Below are 9,713 nucleotides of genomic sequence, written 5' to 3' on the forward strand. Positions count from 1 at the left end.
AAACTCAAAAATTGATTGCAGTAAGTTGCCTTGCAATTTTGAGTTTTCTCAACTTTTCATTTTTTACAATGTGTGAACAAACTGCATATGTGAGCTCCACGGGCCATTTACTGATCTGCCCTCGTATACGGCTCCCCAGCCCGCCGAGAGGCATCCGTCGAAAGGACCTTCCTCGCCAGGACAGTTCCCATGGTAACGCCTGTAGTCAGAAAGGACGCGCGTCCGCAAGGGCGCACGCCATGGAGATCAAAACCCGGCGATGGCCATGGCACGTCGGGTTCAGTCTGAGTGAAGCAACCCATCGCTGAACCGGCCTCATATGGAGGCGGCCAAGTGGGACTACTACCAGTGCCGACGCCATCAGACCCAATAGTCTGAGGCACGTTCTGAACTTCAACATCGTCCCCCTGCGAAAAAGTGCCAGACAAGCCTGAAAGGCTTCCACTCTCTCCGCAGATAGACGTGCTTTGAACGTCACTGAATCGAGGCACAAGCCTATGAACGTTATGCTTTGAGTAGGGACCAAAACACTCTTTTGCACGTTTATTGTGAAACCCAGGGACACTAGGTGCGATATGAGCACGCTGGTCTGCGCCTGAGCCTCCCGGGGCGACTGTGTGGCTAGAAGCCAGTCGTCTATGTATGTTGCTAAACGCTATGGGACACGCCCCTCGCGCTGTCCCCCAGAAGCAATTTTACACTACGCCAGTCGTGACTGGCCAACAGACGTGACGTCTGCCTGCAGAGGAGGGGCTCCCTCCTACTACATAACTCCCGTCGTCACGTCATCTCTTCAGTCTATAGGCAAAACACCTTTTCCTCGCTCCGGGCAAGGAGGGTGGTCTGGTGAGATACCTCAGAGCCGGTTCTGGCCGTTTCGGCGCCCTATAGGCGACTCGAAATCAACTTGCGCCCTGGGCAGGTTTTCCGTGCAGGGGGGACGGGGGACGGTTTCGGGCCGCCCTGGTGATTGCTCCCGCGCCCCCTCCCTTCTCCGTTCGCGTCGTATATTTTAATTGACTAATTAAGGGCGCCACCAGAGGGCGCCCCCAACGCATTTGTCGCCCTAGGCGGTCGCCTAGCTCGCCTATGCCGAGCGCCGGCCCTGAGTCCTCACTCATTTATCAGAAAACCTTGGTTAATTTCTTAACCCTAAGTTTTCTTTCAATATTCGCTCGGTATCTCACTATGGGATATAGTAACTCCCGTATTGCCAAATAAGTACCAGTGCAAACCCATCAAACAGGCATGTTCACCGATCCAACGCTCAAGACTATGTGAGACAGATTAGGCGCAGTAACATCCAACCTGTAGAATCTAGCGAAAGTGTGAGGCGTCGCCCAGCTGGCAGCCGCACATCTCTTCCACTGAGACCCCCTGAAACAGTGCCCACACTGTAAAAAATAAAAAGTTGAGAAATCTCAAAATTGCAAGGCAACTTACTGCAATCCATTTTTGAGTTTTGAGCCCATGAAAAGATCATTTTCTTCTTTAGACAAATTTGAAAGTTAGAGTTATACCAACTAAGATTTTTATATTTTACAAAACTCAAAAAAATAAGTCAGGTGTGTTAACTTAATATTTCAAATGAAGGTTAATATTATTAAAAAAAAAAAACATTTCAAACAATGCAAAACAAGTTTTAAGTTCACTTTATTCAAATTAATAATTGGAAACTTCCATTTTACATTTCTGAATACCAAACAGCAATAGAACAAGCAACATGTAGCTAGTTCAGCAGCAGAGAATCGCTGTCTAAATGGAGCATACCAAAGTGCAGAACAAGTTTGACATTATGGTCAAACTTGTTCTAACCAACGGACATGCAAGTCTCGGTAACGGTGGTGGCAACACTACACACAATAAACAACACACAAACAATAAAGACCCCAAACCCGTTAACCCCACTTAACCTAACAGAAACAAATTTACAAAAGGCAATAAACCCCTTTTTCCCAACCGGCATCACGAATACCCAGACTCCCCGGGGGGTAGGAGTCGCCACAATATTTACCATCTGCAAATTCCGTTAGGAAACCCCGTATTTTCCAAAGTGTCGAAATGCGCGTGTGCACCGTAGTTGGCCCAGCCTCAGACAGAGTCTGACTTACACCCGTGTGTCTTGCTAACAAAGATACTACAGTGAGCCCAACTCTTGACCCAAACTCAACATTGTTGGTTGAACTAAATTGCATTGCACAGTTGACATGAATACTTAATGTTTTATATTCATTTTACTCAGAAATCATAATGAGACCAACCATTTTAAGTTTTCGTTGAATGTGCGCGCAGGCCGATACGGGGTTCCAAACCCACGCTACTATAAGCCATGGCTATAGCCCCCACGATCCAGTGTGATAAACACTGCTTCGAGAGAGGCTTCCCCAGGTGTGGCGTAGCACATGATACAAACAGCTGCTCCGATTCCCTGAATCCAGCCGTCCTATCAACATAGACGCGTAAAGCCCGCACCGGGCAGAGCGCATTCAGCCGCTCCTGCTCCTGGGAGGAGAAAGGAAAGCCAACAGCTCAATAGGGCGGTATGACAACGCAGAGTCGAATACCTTGGGAACAAACGCAGGAGTCGGCTTTAATAGAACCTTTGAGTTCCCCCGCAAAAACTGCATACACGTCGGGCTAACCGACAGCGCACACTGTAAAAACGAAAACTTAAAATGGTTGGTCTCATTATGATTTCTGAGTAAAATGAATATAAAACATTAAGTATTCATGTCAGCTGTGCAATGCAATTTAGTCCAACCAACAACGTTGAGTTTTGGGTCAAGAGTTGGGCTCACTGTAGTATCTTTGTTAGCAAGACACACGGGTTTAAGTCAGACTCTGTCTGAGGCTGGGCCAACTACGGTGCACATGCACATTTCGACACTTTGGAAAAAACTGGGTTTCCTAACGGAATTTTCAGGGGTTTCACCTAAATTCCTGCACGTCGTGGGTCTTCGCTACGTATAGGGATGGCAAAATGATTATTTTCCGGGAACTAGTTCTTTCAGTTCAGTTCACTATAACTATTCGTTTGTTTGATTCGTTCGTTTTGATTTGTTCGTTACGTCAGATTACGTCATTTGACAGGGAATCTCACAGGAACTAGTTCTTCTTTTTTTGGGGAACCAGTTCTTGTCGTTCACGTTCGGGATTCGTTTGTTGTGAACGAATCGGTCGCGACCGACTCATCCCAGTTCCATGTTGGAACTGTGTTGTGAGCCGCACAGCTGCTTTTACAGGTTATGCGTAGTTGAATTTGACACAGCCTCTTCAGATATGTCAGCAATGTTGTTGCTGTTGTTGCAATTGTTATGCACTGCACAATGACATGTTTACAAGATGGTAAATATTGTGGCGACTCCTACCCCCCGGGGAGTCTGGGTATTCGTGATGACGGTTGGGAAAAAGGGGTTTATTGCCTTTTGTCAATTTGTTTCTGTTAGGTTAAGTGGGGTTAACGGGTTTAGGGTCTTTATTGTTTGTGTGTTGTTTATTGTGTGTAGTGTTGCCGCCACCGTTACCGAGACTTGCATGTCCGTTGGTTGGGTGTGCGGTGCGCTGTGTGTTGTGGGTGTGTGTTAAATTAAGGCAGCTCTCGGGTTTGTGCGGTGTATGAGGCACGAGAGTTGCGTCACCGTTTAACCTGGGCTCCCGTCTCGTGCAGAACAAGTTTGACCATAATGTCAAACTTGTTCTGCACTTTGGTTTCCTGCATTTACACAGCGATTCTCTGCTGCTGAACTAGCTACATGTTGCTTGTTGCTGTCTGGCATTCAGAAATATAAAATGGAAGTTTCCAATTATTAAACTTAAAACTTGTTTTGCATTCTTTGAAATGTTTTTTTTTTAAATGTTATTAACCTTCATTTGAAATGTTAAGTTAACAACCATGACTTACTTTTTGAGTTTTGTAAAATATAAAAATCTTAGTTGGTATAACTCTCACTTTCAAGTTTGTCTAAAGAGGAAAATGTAATTATACAAACAAAATAATATTAGTTGACTTTTTAGAACTCAAGATCTTTTGTTGGGCTCAAAACTAAAAAATTGATTGCAGTAAGTTGCCTTGCAATTTTGAGTTTTCTCAACTTTTTGTTTTTTTACAGTGTAGAACAAGCAACATGTAGCTAGTTCAGCAGCAGAAAATCGCTGTCTAAATGCAGGAAACCAAAGTGCAGAACAAGTTTGACATTATGGTCAAACTTGTTCTGCACGAGACGAGCCCAGGTTAAACGGTGACGCAACTCTCGTGCCTCATACACCGCACAAACCTGAGAGCTGCCTTTATTTATGGAGTTAGAATCATGCCAAAACCCCGCACACACGCAAAACGTGTTTTGCTCACGCATAACGATTTACACGCTCAGTGTGGTTTGCAAATACAAAACATCATTCACAAACTAATGCATTTTGCTTCAGAAACAAATACAGTATGTTTTACACAAAGTACAAAAAAAAAATCCTTCAAGTACACAAAACAATTCTACAAGTACGGAACACGAAAGCTGCGCGTGGATCGGAATGCATTTGCGCACGGATCAGCAAGACGGAAAATTAGTGCCAAAAGTCACGTGACAAACAAATGTCCTGTGATTCACACTACACAACAACAGGTGGCGTTGTTCCTGCCAAACCGCACGGATTCCGTACGGTTTCCGTGCGGTTTAGCACTTTTACCGCGCCATTCTAGGGCCAGTTAGTGGCCTTCTTGGCTTTCCATAGAATCCACACACGGTTGGCCGGCATCAAATAAAGATTTTGGGGAGAAAAAAAGATCGTTCTGGTGGCCTTAAACTGACTCAACAGCGCCACCTGCTGTTGTGTAGTGTGAATCACAGGACATTTATTTGTCACGTGACTTTTGGCACTAATTTCCCGCCTTGCTGATCCGTGCGCAAATGCATTCCGATCCGTGCGCAAATGCATTCCGATCCACGCGCAGCTTTCGTGTTCCGTACTTGTAGAATTGTTTTGTGTACTTGAAGGATTTTTTTTTGTACTTTGTGTAAAACATACTGTATTTGTTTCTGAAGCAAAATGCATTAGTTTGCGAATGATATTTTGTATTTGAAAACCACTCTGAGCGTGTGTGTGAATCATTGTGCGTGAGTAAAACACGTTTTGTGTGCGTGTGAATCGTTATGCTTGAGCAAAACACGTTTTGAGTGTGTGCAGGGTTTTGCGGGGGGTAGGAGTCGCCACAATATTTACCATCTTGTAAACATGTCATTGTGCAGTGCATAACAATTGCAACAACAGCAACAACATTGCTGACATATCTGAAGTGGCCGTGTCAAATAAAAATATGCATAACCTGTAAAAGCACCTGTGCGGCTCACAACACAGTTCCAACAAGGAACTGTGTTGTGATACGTAGCGAAGACACACGACGTGCATGAATGTAGGTGAAACCCCTGAAAATTCCGTTAGGAAACCCTGTATTTTCCAAAGTGTCGAAATGCGCATGTGCACCGTAGTTGGCCCAGCCTCAGACAGTCTGACTTAAACCCGTGTGTCTTGCTGACAAAGATACTACAGTGAGCCCAACTCTTGACCCAAAACTCAACATTGTTGGTTGGACTAAATTGCATTGCACAGTTGACATGAATACTTAATGTTTTATATTCAATCATTTTACTCAGAAATCATAATGAGACCAACAATTTTAAGTTTTCGTTTTTACAGTGTATTGCTGTCTGGCATTCAGAAATGTAAAATGGAAGTTTCCAATTATTAAACTTAAAACTTGTTTTGCATTCTTTTAAATGTTTTTTTTTAAATGTTATTAACCTTAATTTGAAATATTAAGTTAACAACCCTGACTTACTTTTTGAGTTTTGTAAAATATAAAAATCTTAGTTGGTATAACTCTCACTTTCTAGTTTGTCTAAAGAAGAAAATGTAATTGTACAAACAAAATAATATTAGTTGATGGAACTTTTTTAAAACTCAAGATCTTTTGTTGGGCTCAAAACTCAAAAATTGATTGCAGTAAGTTGCCTTGCAATTTTGAGTTTTCTCAACTTTTCATTTTTTACAATGTGTGAACAAACTGCATATGTGAGCTCCACGGGCCATTTACTGATCTGCCCTCGTATACGGCTCCCCAGCCCGCCGAGAGGCATCCGTCGAAAGGACCTTCCTCGCCAGGACAGTTCCCATGGTAACGCCTGTAGTCAGAAAGGACGCGCGTCCGCAAGGGCGCACGCCATGGAGATCAAAACCCGGCGATGGCCATGGCACGTCGGGTTCAGTCTGAGTGAAGCAACCCATCGCTGAACCGGCCTCATATGGAGGCGGCCAAGTGGGACTACTACCAGTGCCGACGCCATCAGACCCAATAGTCTGAGGCACGTTCTGAACTTCAACATCGTCCCCCTGCGAAAAAGTGCCAGACAAGCCTGAAAGGCTTCCACTCTCTCCGCAGATAGACGTGCTTTGAACGTCACTGAATCGAGGCACAAGCCTATGAACGTTATGCTTTGAGTAGGGACCAAAACACTCTTTTGCACGTTTATTGTGAAACCCAGGGACACTAGGTGCGATATGAGCACGCTGGTCTGCGCCTGAGCCTCCCGGGGCGACTGTGTGGCTAGAAGCCAGTCGTCTATGTATGTTGCTAAACGCATTCCCTTCAACCTGAGGGGTGCGATAGTAGCCTCCGTGCATTTCACAAACACTCGTGGACTTTACGAATGGCCGAACGGGAGAACCAAATACTCGTACGTTACGCCCTGGAAGGCGAACCTGAGATACTTCCTGTGCGGGGGATAAATGGGGATATGGAAATAAGCGTCCCTCAGATCTATGCTTGTGAAGCAGCCTCCCGGGCGCACGAAGCGTATGAGAGCGGCGTGTGTCAGCCTCCTGAAACTGTACTGTCTCATGTATCTGTTCAGAGCGCGTAAATCTAATATCGGCCGGAGGCCCCCTCCCTTCTTCGGGACTAGAAAGTACCTAGAGTAAAAACCGCTTTGGTTTTTCTCTGGTGGCACTACCCGAATTGCCCTTTTGTTTCTTAGAGAGGTGATTTCCTCCTGTAGAACCTGAGCTTTCTCTCCACGGGCCTGCGACTGCAGTATCCCGTTGAAACGGGGAGGAGTGGACGCAAACTGGAGCCTGTAGCCAGCGGTTACAGTTTTTATAACCCAATCCGATGCACCGCATGCCCGCCACAGTTGAGCCCGGCCAGCCAGCGGTCCCAGCGTCGCTGGTTCCGCTGTCGTGCCGGGTCGAACGGGCGTGGTGGGCTGCGCACCGGCGCTCATGCCCACCAGGCACCGTCGTATTACATTCTGTTCCTTTTTTATGTTTTCACAAGCAGCTGCGCCCTCGGCTCGGAGCCTGGATGTGCGCTGGCAAACATTTTTAATGAATAATGATTTGGGGAAGGGGGACACATGTGTGATGTTGGGCACTGGCGTGTGCTTATACACATGCATGTGTCTGCGAGACACAGCTGCAGCTCCACCGAGCTCTCTGCAGGTCCGACCCTTCTCTCCTTAGCGTCGTGAACTGTGAAGGCTGGACGGCCTTCTGCACGCCTTTTGCAGGGCTTGGAACACGCCCTCTGTAACCCTTCTTCGAACCGGGTGTGGAACAGAACATCTTGGGGGGACGGCGACGGCGTCTGGCCGGGCCTGCCGCACCCCCCTGGTCGCAGCGCCTCAGGTAGCGCGCCGTTTCTTCACGGCCCCCTGAGTAGCCGAAGGGGCCGCACGGCCACCTGGCGCCACCCCGGGCGCGGGTGGCTTCCTCGCCCACGCGCCACTGTGCTCCGGCGGCTTGTTCTGGCCCCGGCCGGCCCCGTGGGTTGGGTGGGGCTGACGCTTCTGGCCGCGGTAAGCCGGCGGAGGAGCGCAGGGCTGGGTGAACACCTGGCCAGGTGCGTTGGCGGGGAAAGGCGCTCTTCTGGGAAGACACAGTCGCAGCGCCTCACCCTCCCTCTTTTTCTCCTCCCAGGGTTTCAGCATGACGTCTTACGCTGGGCCAAACAGGCCTTTCGGGTCCACAGGCACGTCGAGGAGTTGGGTTTTTTCCCTCAGAGAGAGACTGGACAGGTTCAGCCACCTCGCCCTCTCCTGAGCGACCATCAGCGCCATGGCCCTTCCGGACGCCTGGACAGCGCTCCTGTGAAGGCGCAGGCACAGGTCCGTCACCACGCACAGTTCATCCCATAGGGCCGGGGTGGGTGACGAGGACATGTCGACCTCCAGCTCAGCCTGGTAGGACTGAGCTGGAGTAGCATCGGGTCGAGTCAACTCCAGCGGCTGGGAAGCGTCGGTGAGGTCCACCTCCGATCCCCAGCTGGTTCCCAGTGGAGCGGAGAGCCCCCGGGAACCTCCCGCTAGCTCCGGTAGTGGTGGGTCGGTTACCCCCATTACCGGATCATCTGCCAAGAGCTTCGCCTGCTTATTCAGCCGGCGTTTGCGGGTTTTATTGGAAAACTGCAAGCACTGCTCGCAGGTGGCCGGGAATGCAAGGGCAGCCTTGGCATGTTCCAGCCGAGGCAGCGAATGCAGGCGGTGTGGCTATCCGCTTCCGACATTTTGTTCCCGCACACGCAGAACTTTGTCGGAGGCTTCCCCGAGCCCTCAGTTAGGGTAGGTTCAACCTCTGACTGCATGGTCTCCCTCCGCTTATGCCCAGCTGCTGTTTGGCGACAGGTCAGCTTGGACACGGGGATCGAAGCTAGTGTGGATACTAGCAGCTACTGTTTGGTGACAGTCTAGCTCTTTTTAGCCTCACAGAGGTCAGAGGTAGCGGTAGGCTTAGCGTTCGGCGACCGAGGGGTTAGCTCGCTCTGGGAACTGTATGCTAGGCCGTCTACGACTTCTGTCCGAGAGGTGCTTCTAGGAGCGAGAAGAGGTTAAAGACTGAAGAGATGACGTGACGACGGGAGTTATGTAGTAGGAGAGAGCCCCTCCTCTGCAGGCAGACGTCACGTCTGTTGGCCAGTCACGACTGGCGTAGTGGGGGACAGCGCGAGGGGCGCGTCCCATAGTGAGATACCGAGCGAATATTGAAAGAAAACCGATGTGCTCCCAGCATGCACGGCGCGACGCCCCAGACCTGGTGAGCAGGAGGAGGAGGAGGAGGAGAATGATGATGATGATGATGTAGTCAACATTATTATAAACAGGTTATATGTTGTATCGTTTATTTTCTTATTTACATCATAATTGATATACATGTTATCCTATTATGCGTTTTCATATTGTTTGCAAATGATTTGGTTAAATCCCTTCTATACCTCACCTACCTTGTTTGAATACCTGTGTACACGATCTCCCTTGTTCTTATTGCGCATACTAGCCCTTATTATATAATTTATCTGTCTGCCCCATATACACCCTAGTTCTTATTATCCATACCAGCCCTTATTGCCCTTATACCCTTACCAGCCCATACTGTTCCACAATGTTTTTTTAAACGATTTATGATGACTATATGCTCTGTAAGGTGACCTTGGGTGTCTTGAAAGGCGCCTCTAAATTAAATGTATTATTATTATTATATTATTATTATTATTATATAATTTCCCTTGTATGTTATGTTTTTGCTTTTCCTAGATTTCTGAGATCTAGTTGAAAGGCCTATAGATTATGTACCAATATGGTATCTGCCTTATCTATTTTGTGTATATTCCTTTGAATACCTGGAATATTTTTGTATTTCATGTTTAATGTGTATTTAGAGAGCCGCCTTCT

This window comes from Gadus chalcogrammus, chromosome 11 (assembly GCF_026213295.1).
Source record: "Gadus chalcogrammus isolate NIFS_2021 chromosome 11, NIFS_Gcha_1.0, whole genome shotgun sequence".
NCBI classification, from domain to species: domain Eukaryota; kingdom Metazoa; phylum Chordata; class Actinopteri; order Gadiformes; family Gadidae; genus Gadus; species Gadus chalcogrammus.